This window comes from Pleurodeles waltl, chromosome 10, assembly GCF_031143425.1.
Source record: "Pleurodeles waltl isolate 20211129_DDA chromosome 10, aPleWal1.hap1.20221129, whole genome shotgun sequence".
Lineage (NCBI taxonomy): Eukaryota > Metazoa > Chordata > Amphibia > Caudata > Salamandridae > Pleurodeles > Pleurodeles waltl.
In genome coordinates, this window is record NC_090449.1 from 643,953,831 (window position 1) to 643,976,125 (window position 22,295).

The following is a 22,295-nucleotide window of genomic DNA, read 5'->3' on the forward strand; positions in this document are numbered from 1 at the left end:
GAGCCACAAATTTCCTTCCACCCAGCGTACCCCCAAGTCTCCCGATAAAAATGATACCTCACTTGTGTGGGTAGGCCTACCGCCCGCAACAGGAAATGCCCCAAAACGCAACGTGGACACATCACATTTTTTGAAAGAAAACAGAGGTGTTTTTTGCAAAGTGCCTAACTGTAGATTTTGGCCTCTAGCTCAACCAGCACCTAGGGAAACCTACCAAACCTGTGCATTGTTGAAAACTAGAGACCTAGCGGAATCCAAGATGGGGTGACTTGTGGGGCTCTGACCAGGTTTTGTTACCCAGAATCCTTTGCAAACCTCAAAATTTGGTTAAAAAAACACGTTTTCCTCACATTTTGGTGACAGAAAGTTCTGGAATCAGAGAGGAGTCACAAATTTCCTTCCACCCAGCGTACCCCCAAGTCTCCCGATAAAAATGATACCTCACTTGTGTGGTTAGGCCTAGCACCCGCGACAGGAAATGCCCCAAAAACGCAACGTGGACACATCACATTTTTTAAAAGAAAACAGAGGTGTTTTTTGCAAAGTGCCTACCTGTAGATTTTGGCCCTAGCTCAGCCGGCACCTAGGGAAAACTACCAAACCTGTGCATTTTTGCAAAACTAGAGACCTAGGGGAATCCAAGATGGGGTGACTTGTGGGGCTCTGGCCAGGTTCTGTTACCCGAATCCTTTGCAAACCTCAAAATTTGGCTAAAGAAACACATTTTCCTCACATTTTATTGACAGAAAGTTCTGGAATCAGAGAGGAGCCACAAATTTCCTTCCACCCAGCGTACCCCCAAGTCTCCCGATAAAAATGATACCTCACTTGTGGGGGTAGGCCTAGCGCTCGCGACAGGAAATGCCCCAAAACGCAACGTGGACACATCACATTTTTTGAAAGAAAACAGAGGTGTTTTTTGCAAAGTGCCTACCTGTAGATTTTGGCCTCTAGCTCAGCCAGCACCTAGGGAAACCTACCAAACCTGTGCATTTTTGAAAACTAGAGACCTAGCAGAATCCAAGATGGGGTGACTTGTGGGGCTCTGACCAGGTTCTGTTACCCAGAATCCTTTGCAAACCTCAAAATTTGGCTAAAAAAACAAGTTTTCCTCACATTTTGGTGACAGAAAGTTCCGGAATCATAGAGGAGCCACAAATTTCCTTAAACCCAGCGTACCCCCAAGTCTCCCGATAAAAATGATACCTCACTTGTGTGGGTAGGCCTAGCGCCCGCAACAGGAAATGCCCCAAAACGCAAAGTGGACACATCACATTTTTTTAAAGAAAACAGAGGTGTTTTTTATAAAGTGCCTACCTGTAGATCTTGGCCTCTAGCTCAGCCGGCAACTATGGAAACCTACCAAACCTATGCATTTTTGAAAACTAGAGACCTAGGGGAATCCAAGATGGGGTGACTTGTGGAGCTCTGACCAGATTCTGATACCCAGAATCCTTTGCAAACCTCAAAATTTGGCTAAAAAAACACATTTTCCTCACATTTTGGTGACAGAAAGTTCCAGAATCAGAGAGGAGCCACAAATTTCCTTCCACCCAGCGTTTCTCAAAGTCTCCCGATAAAAATGATACCTCACTTGTGTGGGTAGGCCTAGCGCCCGCGACAGGAAATGCCCCAAAACGCAACGTGGACACATCACATTTTTTTAAAAGAAAACAGAGGTGTTTTTTGCAAAGGGCCTACCTGTAGATTTTGGCCTGTAGCTCAGCCGGCACCTAGGGAAACGTACCAAACCTGTGCATTTTTTTAAACTAGAGACCTAGGTGAATCCAAGATGGGGTGACTTGTGGGGCTCTGACCAGGTTCTGTTACCCAGAATCCTTTGCAAACCTCAAAATTTGGCTAAAGAAACACATTTTCCTCACATTTTGTTGACAGAAAGTTCTGGAATCAGATAGGAGCCACAAATTTCCTTCCACCCAGCGTACCCCCAAGTCTCCCGATAAAAATGATACCTCACTTGTGTGGGTAGGCCTACCGCCCGCAACAGGAAATGCCCCAAAACGCAACGTGGACACATCACATTTTTTTAAAAGAAAACAGAGGTGTTTTTTGCAAAGTGCCTAACTGTAGATTTTGGCCTCTAGCTCAACCAGCACCTAGGGAAACCTACCAAACCTGTGCATTGTTGAAAACTAGAGACCTAGCGGAATCCAAGATGGGGTGACTTGTGGGGTTCTGACCAGGTTCTGTTACCCAGAATCCTTTGCAAACCTCAAAATTTGGCTGAAAAAACAAGTTTTCCTCACATTTTGGTGACAGAAAAGTTCCGGAATCAGAGAGGAGCCACAAATTTCCTTCCACCCAGCGTACCCCCAAGTCTCCCGATAAAAATGTCACCTCACTTGTGTGGGTAGGCCTAGCGCCCACGACAGGAAATGCCCCAAAACGCAACGTGGACACATCACATTTTTTGAAAGAAAACAGAGGTGTTTTTTGCAAAGTGCCTACCTGTAGATCTTGGCCTCTAGCTCAGCCGGCAACTAGGGAAACCTACCAAACCTTTGCATTGTTGAAAACTAGAGACCTAGGGGAATCCAAGATGGGGTGACTTGTGGGGCTCTGACCAGATTCTGTTACCCAGAATCCTTTGCAAACCTCAAAATTTGGCTAAAAAAACAAATTTTCCTCACATTTTGGTGACAGAAAGTTCCAGAATCAGAGAGGAGCCACAAATTTCTTTCCACCCAGCGTTTCTCAAAGTCTCCCGATAAAAATGATACCTCACTTGTGTGGGTAGGCCTAGCGCCCGCGACAGGAAACGCCCCAAAGCGCAACGTGGACACAGCCAAATTTTTGAAGGAAAACAGAGGTGTTTTTTGCAAAGTGCCTACCTGTAGATTTTGGCCTGTAGCTCAGCCGGCACCTAGGGAAACCTACCAAACCTGTCCTTTTTTTTAAACTAGAGACCTAGGGGAATACAAGATGGGGTGACTTGTGGGGCTCAGACCAGGTTCTGTTACCCAGAATCCTTTGCAAACCTCAAAATTTGGCTAAAAAAACACATTTTCCTCATATTTTGGTGACAGAAAATTCTGGAATCCAAGAGGAGCCACAAATTTCCTTCCACCCAGCGTACCACCAAGTCTCCCGATAAAAATGATACCTCACTTGTGTGGGTAGGCCTAGCGCCCGCGACAGGAAATGCCCCAAAACGCAACGTGGACACATCACATTTTTTGAAAGAAAACAGAGGTGTTTTTTGCAAAGTGCCTAACTGTAGATTTTGGCCTCTAGCTCAACCAGCACCTAGGGAAACCTACCAAACCTGTGCATTGTTGAAAACTAAAGACCTAGCGGAATCCAAGATGGGGTGACTTGTGGGGTTCTGACCAGCTTCTGTTACCCAGAATCCTTTGCAAACCTCAAAATTTGGCTGAAAAAACAAGTTTTCCTCACATTTTGGTGACAGAAAAGTTCCGGAATCAGAGAGGAGCCACAAATTTCCTTCCACCCAGCGTACCCCCAAGTCTCCCGATAAAAATGACACCTCACTTGTGTGGGTAGGCCTAGCGCCCACGACAGGAAATGCCCCAAAACGCAACGTGGACACATCACATTTTTTGAAAGAAAACAGAGGTGTTTTTTGCAAAGTGCCTATCTGTAGGTCTTGGCCTCTAGCTCAGCCGGCAACTAGGGAAACCTACCAAACCTTTGCATTTTTGAAAACTAGAGACCTAGGGGAATCCAAGATGGGGTGACTTGTGGGGCTCTGACCAGATTCTGTTACCCAGAATCCTTTGCAAACCTCAAAATTTGGCTACAAAAACACATTTTCTTCACATTTTGGTGACAGAAAGTTCCAGAATCAGAGAGGAGCCACAAATTTCCTTCCACCCAGCGTTTCTCAAAGTCTCCCGATGAAAATGATACCTCACTTGTGTGGGTAGGCCTAGCGCCCGCGACAGGAAATGCCCCAAAACGCAACGTGGACACATCACATTTTTTTAAAGAAAACAGAGGTGTTTTTTGCAAAGTGCCTACCTGCAGATTTTGGCCTGTAGCTCAGCCGGCACCTAGGGAAACCTACCAAACCTGTCCTTTTTTTTAAACTAGAGACCTAGGGGAATACAAGATGGGGTGACTTGTGGGGCTCAGACCAGGTTCTGTTACCCAGAATCCTTTGCAAACCTCATAATTTGGCTAAAAAAACACATTTTCCTCACATTTTGGTGACAGAAAATTCTGGAATCCAAGAGGAGCCACAAATTTCCTACCACCCAGCGTTCCCCCAAGTCTCCCGATAAAAATTATACATCACTTGTGTGGGTGGGCTTGGTGCCTGCAAAAGAATAAGGCCAAAATCTTGTAGATATAGAGGGGATAGCACAGTGAGTTGATAAGGACATATTCTTCTTTTATACATCTTTAGGGTGACTCTGCTTTGGGGACCCACACAAGTAAGGTGTCATTTTACTTGGGAGACTGAGGGGAACGCTGGGAGTAGTAATTTTGTGCTGGAGCGGTGATCGTACAAACATAGTCAGGAAAATATGCTTTTTTAAGCAAATTTTGCAGTTTGCAGAGGCGTCTGGGTAAGAAAATGTTGGGGGATCCACGCAAGCCACATCTCCCTGCACTCCCTGGGGTGTCTAGTTATAAAAAATGTCTAGGTTTGGTAGGTTTCCCTAGATGAAGGCCGCACCCAGGACCAAAAACATAGGTGGCCCCTCCCCCCCAAACACAGGTAGTTTTGTAATATATCATTTTGATGTGTCCACATACATCTGTGATGTGCCATACACTAAAATTGTGAAAAGAAATGCACTTAGGTTATGTGAAAAAGACCCCTCACCCACCAACCAAGTTGGTGGCATGCTTCATCATCGGGGTCCCACCTGAGACACCTAGCGTGTCTCAAGTGTGCTGCGACGCCTGATTACAGCGGAGCAGGTTTTGTCATTTGTACCACACATACTGGTTGGATTTGGCACGAGGGTGAGTGATGGTTCAGTAGATCAAATTTTATTAACAAGAGATTTCACAAAAATGAAATGCACTGTTAATAACTGAAAGGCAAAAAACTGAACCAATGACTCACAGCTCCTGAGCTGTAAAGACACGACAAGGCACCAACCGCTTTACAGTCCATTCACACACCTTTCATACATGACACGCACATGACCATTTACACCGCCAGCCACGGGCCCAGCACATTACAACACTCACATCGACAGACAGCACCACTCAAGGGCCCATCACTTACATACGCCCACATGCCTGATACAACAATCACACCAGCTGATGGGAGTGTGGACTGGCGTTTGGCTGGCACCGCCAGCCAAGCGCCACCCCACCCACACCGCCAGCCAAGCCCCACCCCACGCACACCGCCAGCCAAGCACCACCCCACCCACACCGCCAGCCAAGCCCCACCCCACGCACACCACCAGCCAAGCGCCACCCCAACCACACCGCCAGCCAAGCCCCACCCACACCGCCAGCCAAGCGCCACCCCACGCACACTGCCAGCCAAGCGCCACCGCACGCACACCGCCAGCCAAGCGCCACCCCAAGCACACCGCCAGCCAAGCGCCACCCCACGCACACCGACATCACTTTTTTTTTGTTTATAAACAACAAAGAAACCACTAACTAATTATAAAATAAGCACAAAACTACAAACACAAAAGCTCTAACTAAATACATGATAGAGATGCCAACCGTGAAACATATGAAAATATAAAACAGACAGCTTACGCTCACGGTATTTCCCAAAAGTTTTTCCTTGTGTGGTAACTTCTAAAACAGCTGGGCACACACAGCCCAGGCTTTGAAGGGCATTCGGGGCAGTACATCCGGCTCTCCCTCCGGATTAATCTCCGGGCACATACTTTACATTTCTTTGTGGGCAAGTCTTTTTTGGGAGTGGGAGGAATGTGATCTGGAAAGTGCCGATCTTTCAATCTAGCCACATCCTCCACCACTTCTACTCTAGGAACTCTTGCCTGTTCCACCACAATAAGGCTTTCTATCACCGACTCCTGAAATTTACCAAATGTCATCCTTGACTCAGGTGAACAATCCTTGAATACAATAAAGGCATTAAAAGTTGCCAAATGAAATAAATGTAGGGCCAACTTTTTATACCACACGTAAGACTTACGAAGAGCAGTGTAAGGTTCCAACCTCTGATCTACTCTATCAACACCACCCATGTGCCTATTGTAGTCCAAAATGCACGCAGGTTTGCGCACTTCCGCAACCTGACCCCAAACAGTCACAGGGGAAGTACTCTCATCATGGATGGTAGACAGCATGTACACATCCCTCCTGTCTGAAAATTTCAGAGCTAGCAGCTCATTATTCCGCAAGGCACTGCACTGTCCCCTCTCAAGTTTTTTACAGACAAGCTCCCTTGGATAGCCTTTCCGGTTAGAACGGATTGTGCCACAAGCAACAGTGTCCACTCTAAACAACTCCTTGAACAACTGCACTCCAGTGTAGAAATTATCTACGTACAAATGGTGACCTTTGTTAAACAGCCGTCTACCAAGTTCCCACACAATTGTTTCGCTAACTCCAAAAGTGTCCGGACAACCAGGAGGGTCAAAACTGGAATCCCTACCAGTGTAGACCCGGAAATGATACACATATCCTGTACTGCTTTCTGACAGCATATACAATTTAATCCCATACCGTGCCCTCTTACTAGGAATGTACTGCTTAAAAACTAAACGCCCCTTGAAAAGGACCAAAGACTCGTCCACACTTATCTCTTTGCCTGGAACATAGACCTCTGAAAACCGATCTACAAAATGATCAAGGACAGGCCTAATCTTAAAAAGACGGTCACAATCAGGGTGATCTCGTGGCAAGGCTAAAGCATTGTCTACAAAATGCAGCATACGAAGAAGAAGCAAATACCGATTACGTGTCATAGTTGCAGGAAATATAGCTGTTGGCATCAAGGGACTAGTAGACCAATAAGAAGCCAGTGACGGCTTCCTGATCAACCCCATCAAAAAAGTCAAACCTAAAAAATCTTTCATCTCTTCCAGATATGTGGGAACCCACTGAGTAGATCTAGACTGAGGCTTAAGTCTGGCAGCGTTGTCCCACAAATATTGCTCTGCATACAAATTAGTCTGCTCCACAATCTCTTCCAAAAATACATCGTCCATAAACAAGTGAAAGAAATGGACAGGCAAAAAGTTTTCCGTATTAACTCTACACCCTGGGAGACCAGTAAATGCAGGTAACTGTGGCTGCTCCATGTTTGGGGCAATCCAGGTGTCAGGTCTTCTAATGGGAAACCCTTCAGCCCCAGGCTGCTGCACTCTTGGCACATCAATGTCCTCCTCTACAACAGGCCCTTCATCTGCACTGAGAGTAGCTTCCTCAACAGAAGAATACTCTCGGACAGAAAACTCACTTTCAGAATCTCCCACTTCCTCCTCTGCCTCAGATGCAGAGTCAGTCTCGTAATTATGGTCTGAAGACGACTTAAAGAGCATGCCAACAACCTGCTGAGCGGTCACTCTGCAACTAGCCATGATCCTCACTAACAACAAATGGATTGCCAACAACAACTAGCACTAAAATAAGTAATAAACAAAGTGTAGCTTTATCACAAAGAGTTATGTACTAAAAAAACTATACCACTCACTTGCCTGAAAAAGCTACTCACCAAGCAACTACTCTGCACAGACACAGCAATCACCAATGATATCCCACTAAAAAGAAAAAAGAAAAAAGCAAATTAGACATATGACAACACAAATATCATTGTGCTCAAATCTAAGGACAATTTCACACACAATACTGCATTTAGTACACCACCTACAAACATGTAATTCATGCATGTCAACAATACTCCTTTGGAGTAAATTGCTTTCACTTACCTAAAACATGCAACTATGCAAACCGTAGGACAACTACTGCCAAAACCACAAGGATCCACAGCAAAGGAAGCAAAAGCGTTGAACTAGAAGAAAAAGAAGAAATAAATTGTTATAATCACAAATACACATACTTCACCAGTTGACAAACACCCCACCACCAAGAACTTAGAAATTGTCCCTGGCAGATGGGCGTAAATAAAATTGGCTGATCTGCCCCCAAGGGGGGCAGAAATGGGCAACAGCTCTGTGCCCCCTTTAGGTGGCGACCCTTCCCAAAGCGGGCACCCCCAGCACAAAACAAAAAAAAAGAAAAAAGAAAGAAAATCCCTGGCGTATTGGTGGTTTCTGCCCTCCTTGGGGGCAGATGGGCCTACAAAAATAGGCCCATCTGCCCCCAAGGGGGCAGATATGGCGAATATGAACTTTCCCCACTTTGGGGGGGGCGACCCTTGCCCATGGGGTGCCCCCAAACACACACCACACAATCCCTGGTGCCTAGTGTGCTTCGGCCCCCCTCCGGGGGCCAGATCGTCCAAAAACATGGCTGATCTGCCCTCGGGGGGGGGCGAAACAGAAAAAAAAATAGCCCCCCAGGGGAGCGACCCTTGCCCAAGGGGTTGCCCCCAAAATAAACATATAAAAGTAAATCTCTGGTGTCTAGTGTATTTCACCCCCGCGGGGGCAGATCGGCCGTAAAATCTGCAATCTGCCCCCGGGGGGGGCGAAATACTAAATAAAATAGCCCCCCAGGGGGGGCGACCCTGGCCCAAGGGGTTGCCCCCAAAATAAACTTATAATAAAGAAATCCCTGGTGTCTAGTGGATTTCGCCCCCCCGGGGGCAGATCGGCTGAAAAATCGGCAATCTGCCCCCGGGGAGGGCAAAATACTAAATAAAATAGACCCCCGGGGGGGCCACCCTTGCCCAAGGGGTCACCCCCAAAATAAACAATAAAAACAAAACCCTGGTGTCTAGTGGATTCCCCCCCCCCCCCCCCGGGGGCAGATCACCCGAAAAATCGGCGCTCTGCCCCCCGGGGGGGCGAAATACTAAATAAAATAGCCCCCCAGGGTTGGCGACCCTTGCCCAAGGGGTCACCCCCAAAATAAACTTTCATATATGAAGAAATCCCTGGTGTCTAGTGGATTTCCCTCAGGGGAAGATCGGCCGAAAAATCGGCGATCTGCCCCCAGGGGGGGCGAAACACTAAATAAAATAGACCCCTGGGGGAGGTGAACCTTGCCCAAGGGGTCGCCCCCAAAATACATAATAAAAACAAAATCCCTGGTGTCCAGTGGATTTCGCCCCCCCCCCCCCCCCGGGGGCAGATCGGCCGAAAAATCGGCGACCAGGGGGTCGCCCCCAAAAGAAACATACCCCAAAAAATCACTGGTGTCTAGTGGAGATTCCTGCTCCACAATAGCGGAATCTAGTGAAAACAGGCACAGGGGGAAAGGAAAAACCCTTTCCTTTCCCCCGTGTCTGTTTTCGCCCCCCAAAACCCCCAAAAAGGGAAGGACTTACCGTGGGAAGTCCTCCCCCCTCGCGCTGACGTCATCAGATTGCCGGGGGAGGGGGTGGAAGGCTTACCCTTCCATCCCCGCCTTGGGGGGGTGGGTGGGGTGCACAGGGGGGGGGGAGTGCTAGTGCTCCCCCCAGTTCCTGTGCCTTGGATGAGGTGACCTCGTCCAAGGCACATGGGAACTGGTGCCTTGGACGAGGTCACCTCGTCTAAGGCACAGTACCGGTTAAATATCGACAGGTGCAGAATTTTCTAATGAAGAACAGAGGGGGGCCTCGGGCTTTCAGGTTATAGCTCTTATGGATCTGTTACCAGGGACAGAAAACTGCATGATTACCCTTATTTACAAAATAATTAAATACACTAACCCTTGACGATCCAGAACGGCATGCTGCCAAGTGGGCAACTGGGGGGGCTAGTGTGGGCTGATCATCTCTTTCTGAAGTCTCTGGATCTGACTAACTCAATCTTATTGTAGGCTAATCTGCAAGCCCAGCATTTTAAAACAGTACTTAACCACTATTATACTCCCCTTAAAATCACAAAATGGGGTGGCTCTGTGGACACTGCTTGTTCACGGTGTACTTCTTGTGATGCTGATTTAGTCTATATGTTCAGCAGCTGCCCTTCTTTAATCACCTCTAACATTAACAGGTGTCTGGGCAGAAGGGTGGCACTGACTAATCTGCTTATTTTTCTGGGAGTGCAAGGAGACAAGGTTACTAGCCAAGCCCAAAGGTTTATTTTTGTAACCCTGGTTATAGCTCAGCTCTGTATCACCTCCTGCTGGCTGAAAAAGCCACCCCAACTTTTCAACAATAGTCCACCCAGCTTTTGGCAGTTTTTAGACTTGAAATGGTTATGTATGCCAAAAGAGGGAATAAGTCCAGGTGAGCTTGTGAAGGCATATGGGCACCTTTAATAGATTGCCGGAATCAGTCAAAAACTGGGCAAGGAGGTGAGCCAGGAGGGGTGTGTTGGTCAATGGGGGGTATTGTAATAGCTCTAGAGTGGTGGTGGGCATGTAGCAATGTAATAGCTCTAGAGGGGCGGCATACTGTGTCACTTCGGAATGGGGATATTGGTCCCTGTGGCATGTCTCCCTAGACCAGTGTCTTTGTTCATCAGGTGTTTTTTTTTCATCTGAGGTTAGTCCATTCTTCATCTAAATGAGTGGATGCCTTTTACATATTCTGGGAAATGTTTTAGGTTTTTGTCTCTTCCTGTTTTTCACTACTGTGCTTTCATTGTCCCTCTGGGGGAGAGGAGAATAGGGGTAATATTTTAAAACTGGATGGTAAATAGGTATCTCAGTTGACTTCAGCTGATCAGAGTAAGAGGTTATGGAAAGTATATTGGAGACCTGCTTAAATGTCTTTATTCTACTGTGAATGATTGCTTATCTAAATCTTATGAAGTGGGACTCTTAGGACCAGATGTAAGTACTTTCTGAATTGCGACTCGCAAATTGCGAGTCAGAGAGACTCGCAGTTTGCGAGTCGCAATTCAGAATGTAGGATGGTGTCCCTGACACCATCTGTGACTCGCAAGGGGGTTGCAAAGGCCCACCTCATTAATATTAATGAGGTGGGTCGCAATTTGCAACCCCCTTGAGACTCGCAGCACTCACAGGGATGGTAGCCTGCTAGAGACAGCAGACCACCATGTCTGTGACTGCTTTTAAATAAAGCTTTTTTTTGTTGTTGTTGTAATTCAGCCCGTTTTCCTTAAAGGACAACGAGATGCATTACAGAACTAAAAAATGAAATGTTTTCGTTTTATTTTTTCTGAGCAGGCAGTGATCCATAGGACCACTGCCAGCTCTGAAAAAATGTTTTCAATGCCATTCACGGGGGGACCCCTTCCCTTTTGCGAATGGCTAGCACCCATTTGAAATGGATGCTCACTGCGATTGTTTTGCGATCGCGATCACAAAACAATACAGCATCGCGGTGCGACTTGCAATTAGGAAGTGGAATACCCCTTCCTAATTGTGACTTGCAGTCCTGTTTTGTGAATCGGTAACCAGGTTACTGACTCTCAAAACGGGGACTGGGCATCAAGATGTGCTTTTTGCACGTCACAAACAGCAAACTTTGCTGTTTGCGACGTGCAAAAAGTTTTGATCATCTGGCCCTTAGTGTGTTTGAGATCTGATATGTTCCATGCAGTTGAGTTGCTCATGCCTGGACTGTTCGGTCTCTTGTTTACTGGTCACAATAAAACATTTCAAATTTAAAAAAAAAAAATGCTCAGGGTTGTTCAGTGTCTGTAGAGAAGTTATGCAAGGCTGTTTCTTTGCACCCTTCCTCTTCCACCCTTCACATCTATGAGATGGAGAGGGAAGTTGGTTTCAATATGCAGGGACATGCCTCAGACCAGACAGTGCACCATACCAGCTCAGCTATATGCAGATGATGCTGTCCTTATAAGTCGTACCCCGGTGGCTGACAAGCTTATTTTTTTATCAGTTTTCAGCCTTTATGGAATGGCTAGACCTGAAAGTTAATATAAGCACAGCCTTTGCCATGTCCTGCAGCTCCAAACATATTGACTAATCAACATTTTTCCTACACTCCAAACCCATTGAAGACAAGAGTGACTTTAGCTACCTCGGTATGACCTTTAGCACAAAGGATCTTGGTACTGGCAAGAGGAGATTAGAAACAGCCAGTATGCTAGGAGTATCAAAGCCCACTACTGCTTTGCTGCAAAATTAAGCAATAGATCTGTTTGACACATGTTGGCAATTTAAAAGGCTAAGGGCCTAATTTAGAGTTTGGCTGAGGCTATAATAGAATTATAATACAGCAGACAGGATATCTGTCATGTTTGTGACAGTGTAACCCCGCCACTAAACTCGAAATTTGCCCCTAAATGTTCAAGTGAGGGGATTTCTGGGGCTGGGGAATTCATAAAGCAATCACGCTACAGACCACTGAGAAGAGGCTTGCCTATTTTACTCTCTTAATGAACCACTACTTTTATCTGCATCGAGGAGATAGGGTTATTTCCTTTTCAGGATAAAATACAGACTCACCCATTTATTTTGGGGCCCAGAATATGGACCAATGAGGCACTGGTATTAAATAGATTGATAATTGAAGATTGAAGATTGCCTCGCCTTGGACCCTGGTCTGGAGATCACATGTTTGAAGTAACTTAGGGACATGACCAGGGCCCTGTCCAGACTAGACTTATTTCAAAACTCCACCAACTCTTTATTCCTTGAGCAAAAGGGCTATGAACTATATGTGTTACTCATTGCATGTGCCTGAATGGTGGGAAAAAACTAGAATACTGCCATCTCTCATTTCTCACATCTCAGTGGCTTTTACTGATGACCCCCAGTTTTATTTTTTACTCAGTGCAGAGCAGCATCAAATTTGTATCTTACTGAGGTTTAGATAAAACCCACTCCAAATACACCATGGATAATACTAGACCAATACTTAGACTAGATTATCTCTAAAAAATAAATCTATCTTCTATTTCACATAACCACAAAATTAAAATTGATGGTCAACCTGTTTTCTGGCCTGAGTGGTAAAAAAGAGATATAATTGTTTAAATACATCTTTGATGGCAATATCTCACTGTCCTTTTCCATTTTGCAATCTTGCCTCCGTTTAGATAACTTGGACTTCTATACATTTTTGAAACTTAGAGGCCAAATCTCAAAATACCCATCATTACATAGCAAGCCCTCACTCCCAACCCTCATTGACAACTTGTATAAAATGAGGAATATTGTATCCAAGGTGTATAAATTGCTCCTACCTAATTCTCATAATCCAAAACAAATAACTAACAGAAATGGGAAACACAGTCATCTTCAAGTAATACAATGTTTGACTAGGGCCGGATATTCAGATTAGTCCTGGGTTTAGAACTCAGCTCTGCCAGTAGAGTTTGCGGAATCCAGGCACTCCGTGCTACGCAAAGTAGCAAAGAGTTCCTGAATTCTGCTCTCCGGGGCCCATTGGAGTTAGTTCACGCTAACGAGAATGGATTTTGGTGCTTTCTCGCAAGATTGACAATTCCCCTGGGCTGCTAGCGAGCGCACACCAGACCTTGTTTTCTCTAGTGTTTCTTCCAGATGCGCCAGTGGCTAAAACAGACTGCTCGCGAGCACAAACTCACTTCTGAAGTAGATTTTCTACTCCAGAGCTACTAAATCTAGTCAAAAAGAGCTTTTTCGACTACATTTTCTTCTCCAATGGACCCTGCAATTTGTTTTTTTTTCAAACAGGAAGAAAGTGTGTCAGAGACTCCAACTTCCTGTTCCTGTCCAGCATGCTCCTCCCAGTGCTTTGTCCATCTCTTGGTCACTTTTCACTTGGATTTCATGGTAGAAGGATCACTCTCTTTGTCTCCTGGGTATACTTTTGGATTTAAGGACTTTGTTTTTGTGAAATCATCACACAAGTAAGTTCTAAAACTATATTGAACAAGGGTGTTGTTGTTTATCTGCTTGGGCATACACCAGTATTTCTTTGTTCTTCAATTTGATTTTAAAAGTTGTAGTAGTGGGTAGCCTGGAGTTTAAGTATAGGCCTAGTTATTATTTATTTAGCATTTCATTGTTTTTTCCTCTTTTGTAAAGGAACATTGTTGCATAGCTTATGACCTTTCCTACAAGTTTCCATTTGCGATATTATTTTAGTATGTGGCCTAGATTTTCAAAGGACCATTAAGCCAGTCATACCAGGGCAGTACTAGTAGTTGTCAGTGCATGAAATAAATGTTTCAGTTGTATGTGTTTTTAAAACTTCATTTAGGGTAGGGATGGCATTGGATTAATTTACATTTAAAATGTTGGCTATTGTTTGCATTTCATTTTTTGCAAAAAGTTTATATATTGTGCAGAAATAATATTTGAAGGTATAGGAGGATGCAGTTTGACCATGTGGCTTGCTGGCAGCCATTTTGTCCTTCCAAACAGTGTCCTTTGCCATAGGCTTGCATGTGTTCTTTGTTTGCCATTCCTCCTTGCTCCTTGTTGTTGTTAGAGCATGTGGCTGGCAGTCATTTTGTGCATGCACCCATTGCCCCTTTGTCATAGGCTTGCATGTGTTCTTTTTTGTTCTCCTTACTCCTTGTTGTTGTTTGACATGTGGCTGGCTGGCAGTCATTTTGTCCATCCAGCCAGTGTCTCTTGCCTTAGGCTTGCATGAGTTTTTCTTCTCTCCATGCTTCCTCCTTGCCCCTTGTTGTTGTTGTGCGGCCATGTGGCTGGCTAGCAGACAGCCATTTGTCCATGCAGCCAGTGTCCTTTGCCATTGGCTTGCATGTATTCTTTGTTTGCCATGCCTCCTTGCTCCTTGTTGTTATTGTTTGACCATGTGGCTGGCAGTCATTTTGTGCATACAGCCAGTGTCCCTTTGCCATAGGCTTGCATGTGTTATTCTTTGTTCTCCTTGCTCCTTGTTGTTGTTGTGTGACCATGTGGCTGGCTGCAGCAATTTTGTCCAGGCAGCCAGTGTCCTTTTGTCATGGAGTTTCATGTGTTCTTTGTTCTCCATGCTTCCTCCTTGCCCCTTGTTGTTGTTTGACCATGTGGCTGGCTGAACAGCTATTTTGCATGTACACTGTGCAGCCAGTGTGTCTTTGAGTTGACATAGGATTACATATAAACATTGTTAATTATTGATCATTTGTTTTTTAAGTTTCTATTGTTTTAAATTCTATTGTTTACACTTTTATTTTTAATTCTAATTACATTTTTATGCTATTTTTAATTTGCTTTTTTATTGTAATTTTTCTATTTTATTTTTACGTTGTAATATTTTTTCTATTTTAATTTTAATATATATTTTTTATTTTAATCTTTATATTAATTTTAAAAAATTATTACCTTTTAATTTTGATACTCTTTAATTTTTTTTAATTTTTTTTATTTTTATATTTTAATTTGTATTTAATTCTGTATTTTGTCTTGATCCATCCATCCGATCCATTCCATTCCATTTCTCCATCCATCCATCCACCAAAGCATTTCCCCTGGACCACATTGCTGCCATAGTTTATTTTATTTAAAGTAATCATGCATACGTAATCCACTGAGATTGGGTTTCTCTGTACTATTTTCAACCTGCTGCCACAATGGCATGCCACATTTCATTAACTACATGTTTTTCTTGCTGGGTTGTTTTTAGGTGTACAAGAGAAGAGACCCCACATCACCCACAGTACTGCCAAAGAGCAGACCCTTCAGTTACTTCGGTCCACAGGCAAGCTCTTTCACTTGTGCATCTTAGTGCCAGTGCCAACGTAGAGCTAGTTAATATGGCCCCAAAGAAAGTTGCTCCCAAGAAAGTGGCCGTTGAGAAGAAGCAGCTTTCCACCAGTGGCATGCCAAGTGCAACCTTTTTTCGAGAGACCTGTGCCTGCTGCCACACCGGCTTCCTGGGAGGAACCTTGGAGCACTCCTACATCAACAACATCACCTCCCCAACCAAAGTCCAAGACGATGTCTGTCAGTGAGGCAGCCACTGCAATCATGGCAACCCTAACGAGCAGTGATGTTGAATTAGATTTGTCCCTTTCACAAAGTAGTACCTAATCAGTTCAGGAAACAGAGCAAAGTGGACAGCAGCCTCAGCCAGATCCTCCCTAGGTTGGAGCAGAAAAGGAGGTTGAGCTTTCTGTTGAGTAAGAACCTCCTCTTTTAGAACCAAGGGCTCTCAGATCTCCAGCAAGAAAAAGGAAGGGTACTACTCCACCATCTTCACCAAGCACCACTTCTGATGATGATGACAGGGACATCAAGTGGCCCCCAGCAGAGTACGGGAGACAACAGGAGAGGCAAGGGAAAAGAAAAGTTCCAAAAAGCCTTACAACCATGGAAGAGGATGATGACAAGGATAATGACGATGACACTGTCATTTTAGAAGCTGCCACACAGGAGGAGAACATTGTCAAAGGCTTCATTTGCCACACGCGTGTTCATCGAGGTAAGCCTGGTTCACATTATGGTACTGGAGGCCAGACGACCCATATGAAAAAACATTATAGAATCTGGTGGGAGCAGCACCTTCAACAAACGGGTGGGAAGAGCCAGGAAACATCAGCTAACCCTGGTCAAATCACTGTGGAAGGTGAGGAAGAAGAGGGTGACATCATCCTCATTCAAAGCAGCCCTGTCCCCAGCAGTGCACCGTAATCACTGGCCTCAGCGACCTTACAATGCACAGAAAGACTCACAGTCAGATGGAGACACCACAGCATATTATGACTGTACCATCACGACCCACATTGAGTCTACCACCACCTACATCTGAAACGTCGTCTGTGTCAGTGGCCCCACAAAAGAAGAAAATCCAGACTACAATTACGGGCATGTTTAGCAGGAGGGACCATATGACCACAACCACCCAACGGCACATTTGTACAATTGCAAGTTGGCAAAAATGTTAGCGCTGGACCTCCTCCCTTTTTCTTTTGTGGAAGGAGTAGGATTCTTAGAGCCTGATTTAAGAAAAGTGGTGTTGCATTCAATGCAGTGCCAATTTTCTTGCATTCCTTAGCACCCCTCTGATGCCACCATGTGTGTGCCATATTTATTGTAAGGCGCACCATGGGGCAGGTTAGGGGCAATAGCGTTGACATTTGTGACGCTATTGATATACTGTGTAGGATTAGCACCAAAATCTTGGCTGTTATCCTCCACAGTACATAGGGGCCCATTGGAAGCAATGATGTGCCCCCTTTCAACAGCTGCTCTGTGCAGGCATTAAAAGTAGCCAAAAACAATGACATTGTGGAATCTCCTAGATCCTACTGTGCCATTTTTGCAGTCCCGCTAATGGGGGAATGCCCCCCCCTTGCATACATTAGGCCTGGTGCAAGAATAATGTAGAGCAAGGTTTTACAAAGTGGTGCAATGCATGCATTGCGTCACTTTGTAAATATGGTGTCGCAATTTAGGCCTCATTGCCAGAGCTGTTGTTCCAGTACTGCATCACAATGTGCTGCAATTGGTTGGACACACTTGGCAGCAAAGTGTTGTCCACACTATCCACCTGACGACAGACATGCAGACCAATTGTCAGGTGACTGATTACATGTGCATCACTGCACACTGGATCTCTTTTCTAGGGCTAAAGTAAAAGCTATCTACATGTGTTGGCACTAAATATTTTTTTAAGAGCATTCAGTGGCATGCAACAGTAGCCCTGTAGGCCATGGAGAAGTCACACACCACTGCAAACATCTTGGAGGAATTTAATAGCAAGGTGTCTGAATGGCTGCGACCTAGAAGTCTTTGAGTTGGATTTGTTTCCACGGACAATGGCAGTAACATAGTCAAGGCCATGGCAGACTGTGGCTATTTTAGGGTCCTGTGTTTGGCACACTGCATGAACCTGGTTGTGATGTATAGGACAGGGAATGGCATGTGCACGACTTTCTTAATAATGGAGACAAAATCAGCAACATGCTGACCACCTGCAGACACATCTGCACTAATTTCAGCTGTTCTTTTAAAGCACAGAAACAGTCGTAGATTATTCAGTGTTATAACAGAGTACAGTTAAAGCCCTGATACAGGAAGTGCCCACACTTTGGAACTCAACCTATCATATGTTGCAACGTCTGTTTGAGCGGTACAAACAGATCAACGACTATGTCATTGACAGAGGAGATGATACAATTGGGAGAGCTATAACCATGGATGTGGATAAATGGGGCCTGGTCAAATGCCTCACACTGATGCTACTCCCTTTTGAGGTTTTCATGCAGGAAGTTAGCAAGGAGGATAGTACAATGGACAAAGCTATCCCTGCTAAAGGAGAAGCTAAAGAAGATGTCTGAAAGGTTTGTATTTGGAGGTGCAAACGAAAATCAGAATCGCCTGCCTTGGTTACTAGCCTAAGCTATCACTTGATTTGTAATACAAGGCTGCAAAATGACATCATCCCATCCAAAGAGTACATCTGTGTCAGCCTACTTGATCCACTCTACAAAAACGTTCTTCCCACTATCATTCCTTTTTCTGAAGGGAATGTTTCACAACGCAAGAGGTGCATTGTTGAGCAAGCAGAAGAACTGGAAGAAGAAGGCTGGAACTTAAAGTCTCACCACAGTTATGGGGTGCCGCCTTCAACTTCCAGAGAGGGCAGTCTTGTCTCATATCCACCAACCCCACCAACAAGAAAACCGGCGACAACAGCAACAGAAGAAGTTGACCCAACCTCTGCCTTGGCTTTGTTTCAAGTGGCAGGTCTTAAGTTCAGTGCTGAGGTGAAGGAAAAAGCGGTTGAGTAGGAGGCACCACCAATGACCATGGATGTTCCAGGAGTATCTGGATGACCCAAAAGAGGTATACGTGGATCAAAACCCATTGGTGTATTGGTATGGGAAGATGTGCCAATGGCCAGAGCTCAGCATGCTGGCAATAAAGTTTCTGGCTTGTCTGTTGAACGTGTGATCAGTGCAGCTGGTGCAGTTGTTACAGTGAGAAGGACAGTCTCTCTCCTCAAAACATGTGGAGATTTATCATGATCAGAATGAACCAGCATTTCATACCACCTGATTACACCGTCCCTGAAACACCACAGGAGGAGGAAGAGGATGATTTGTCCAAATCAAGAGTGTTAGCTGACCAACTTCTGGGTGAACCACTAAATTTTGAGGACAAACTCTATTTCCCGGATTGAGTATGCAGGTGCCACCACAGAACGTTTTCATTATTTCTCATTCAGCTTCTTTTTCTCTTTCTTTGTTTAAAAAAAAATATCAAGTGCAACATTTTGTTTGAGTCGGATTTATGCTGCCCCACCATTAATTAATTTTATAGTCACATGCAAAACAGATTGGAGCTGGACCCATGTGCAGTGAAGAAACTCTCACATACCATTCAGGGCGTTGGAGATGCTTCCTCCCTCCCTCACATGCCATTCCCTGTCCTATACATCACCTAGCAGGGCTCCCCTAGAAGATCATTGATAAAAAAACTGCAAGTGCCAATGTCTAATTCCACAGTGTCGGTACCAACAAAGAGGAGGTATTTTGTTCAACCACTTTGCTTGGATTAGAAGAGGTAACTAAGTAACTATTGCACCAATGAGTGGTGATATATTGATCGATTGTGATTGTGAATTTGTGAGCGATAACTGATGTATGTGGTGGCTGACAGTGAGGGAGTGTATTCAACAGAACTGTAAACTTGTCTCTGATGATTTGCAATGTTTGGGGGCTGATTGGTGATCTACTCCTTTTTTCTGGTTTCTCTTAACAAACCAGCCACTTTTCTTACAAAACACAACTCTACACAAAGAAAGAGTCCAGTTTTGTTTCTCTATTTGTCTTTCAACAGCAGTGCACTTCACAAGTCTACCCTGCTTGGTTTGGGACAGAGTTGGAGTTACTCTGAATCTTGAGGAGGAAGATGGAAGGACTTGTGGTGGGACTACCTCAACAGCTAAAAAAGGAGAAAGTGTTCAACTTCAAAGGGAACCCATGATGAAAGTGAAGACTCTGAGGCCTAGTACTCACTCAGCTCTGTGAACTGGGGAGAAATGCATTGATTTGGAAATGCAGATGAGTGTGTGGTTGCTGTATTGCTAGTTCAAACGTGAAACTCCTCTTATGTTCTTGCTCTGCCTCTGAAATTTTCTTGATAAACTCCTGAGTCCTCCTGACTCTTCGTGAAGCTTATCTTGCTTTCTTTTGTCCTTTTCCTTTACTCTATAATACAGCTACTGTTGTTTTCAATACACAGGCCTTTTCCTTGCCTCTCCTGCACAAACAAAACTCACAAAGCTCAAGACTCCAGCTTATCTACTGGACAGGCTCAGACAGGCACCGGAGTGACAGACATTCCAAGAACAATGGAGATGTTTCACCCAATTTGGAAATACAGTATCATTTTCCTTTTCACAATCATCATTTTTAGAACATGGTGGGTTACATTCAATCTCCCATATTTCAAAACTGAAAGACATAACACTTAGGATATACTATCTGGGGTCTCTCTGGGGAAGAAGGACTGTTTCCAATGAATTTACTGAACTGTGCCATACTTTCTTACTTATCTGTTTGTTTCCTTCCACAACATATTGATGATGTAGTGCTGCTCAGTGGCCCACTGAATATTGTTATGGATTCTTATGTGTATTATTTGTCTTTGTCACACCTTTTCCCAAATCCCATTTTCCATCCATTCAATGAGCCCCTAACCCTCATCCCCTGGGCTGTGTGATTTATTGAGGTGTGATCTAATTTTATGTCAAGACCGGAGGCTCTATTATGCGTTCTTTTCTTACTTTATTTTTAATTAGCAGCAGTCAAGAACTACAGCTCCCAATAGGATTAGCAACAGGCTGTCCAATGGGAGCAAAAACAGGAACTAAACTAGGCCAATCAGAAGAGGCCATCAACCATAGAGTGTACCCTTGACTGCAAGCAGCCCCCTTTTCTTGCTGCTCGCAGTCAAGATAAGTACACTCTTTCGGTCTTTCCCTTTATTTAATGCAGTTTATACAGTAGTGTTTTCTAGTTTACTATTTCATTACTGTTATATTGTTATATTGATATTCTGTGCTCGTTGCGACTTACAGGGGCCCCCCTCCTCTCCCCCACCTCCGTGCAACCGTTATTCCAGCACGTGCAACCGTCGCGCGTTCTAATTGCCCTTTACTCCGTTTTCTGTCAGCGCGCTTCTGAGCCAACGCGCGTCTGACAAACTGAGCTGTTTCCTCACCTTCGCGCGTTGAGGCAACTTCTCGGGACGCTGTCCCTGAAAGCCGGGCTTCCCCGCTCTGCCCCGTCCGACGTGCCGACTCATCTGTGCATCTCCCGAACGGCTCTCCCCTTCGTCCCCGCCCTCGGGGAGGAGCCGTGCTGTGCCATAGAGAGCGTGTTGCTCTCGTTAACCCCTTCCTGCCCAATAGTTTTCAAAATTCCTTCTGCTTTATTGCTCCACGGTAAATTTACGATGGAACTTGATAGTTCACCTCTGAGGCCGGATTCGGATGAGGAATCATTCAAACAGGATTTAAGTAATTTTATTCAATCCTCAGTAAAGCATGCATTAAAAGCATCAATGGATAAAATGTCTAAAAATATTGAGAATTCGGTTATGTCCATGGTGTCCTATTCTATGGCCCATTCTGCGGGGGAAGGCAGAAAACGAAAAATAACTACTTTCAAATCAAGTAAAGGTACACAAACAGAAAGTGAGCTTGCCTCACATCAGAATGAGGACTTGGTTCCTCCCAGGCCTCCTATGAAGGAGGGGAATACCGCCAAAAAACCGGCGTCACTTTTGAAATGTAAATCAAAAACGAAACACATTCCTGCGCCAAAAAAGATTGTTATCTCGAAAATTTTGGACACAGATGATGAGGACATGGACGATCTATCACAATCCGATAATCCTGAGGATACGTTTTCCCCATCCTCTCCTCCTCCAAAACGTATCAAACTTTCTTCCGGTGGCGCCTCCTCCAATGTGGTTGACTCAGAGGGTGTTCCCATGTTCGACCCGTCTTTGATTCACCATCCTAATTCAACCGAGTGGCTCCTGTTGGACCACGTGGGTGAATATATTTCTTCCCGCTTGTGTCTACCTCTAGAAAAACAAACGCGCTCCAAACTAAAATCAGAATGTTCTTGACCTTCGTTGGATTCTAACATTACTGTAACTCCAGTTATTGACGAGTCACTCATTACGTTCTTTACCAAATTCGGTAAAGATCCCCGTAAGGGGGTAGACAAGGCCTGGACCACGTGCCAGGATAAACTTCTAGACGTTGTCGGTCCCTTGGCAAGAATTTTCGATTTAGCGGAATCAGCAAGATTGGAGGATACCCCAATCGACCCCTTGGACCTTTCCCTTTGGACTCAAAGAGCCTTTTGCCTTTTGGGCAATGCGAATTCGGCAATTATTCATGAAAGAACCAAGGGTCT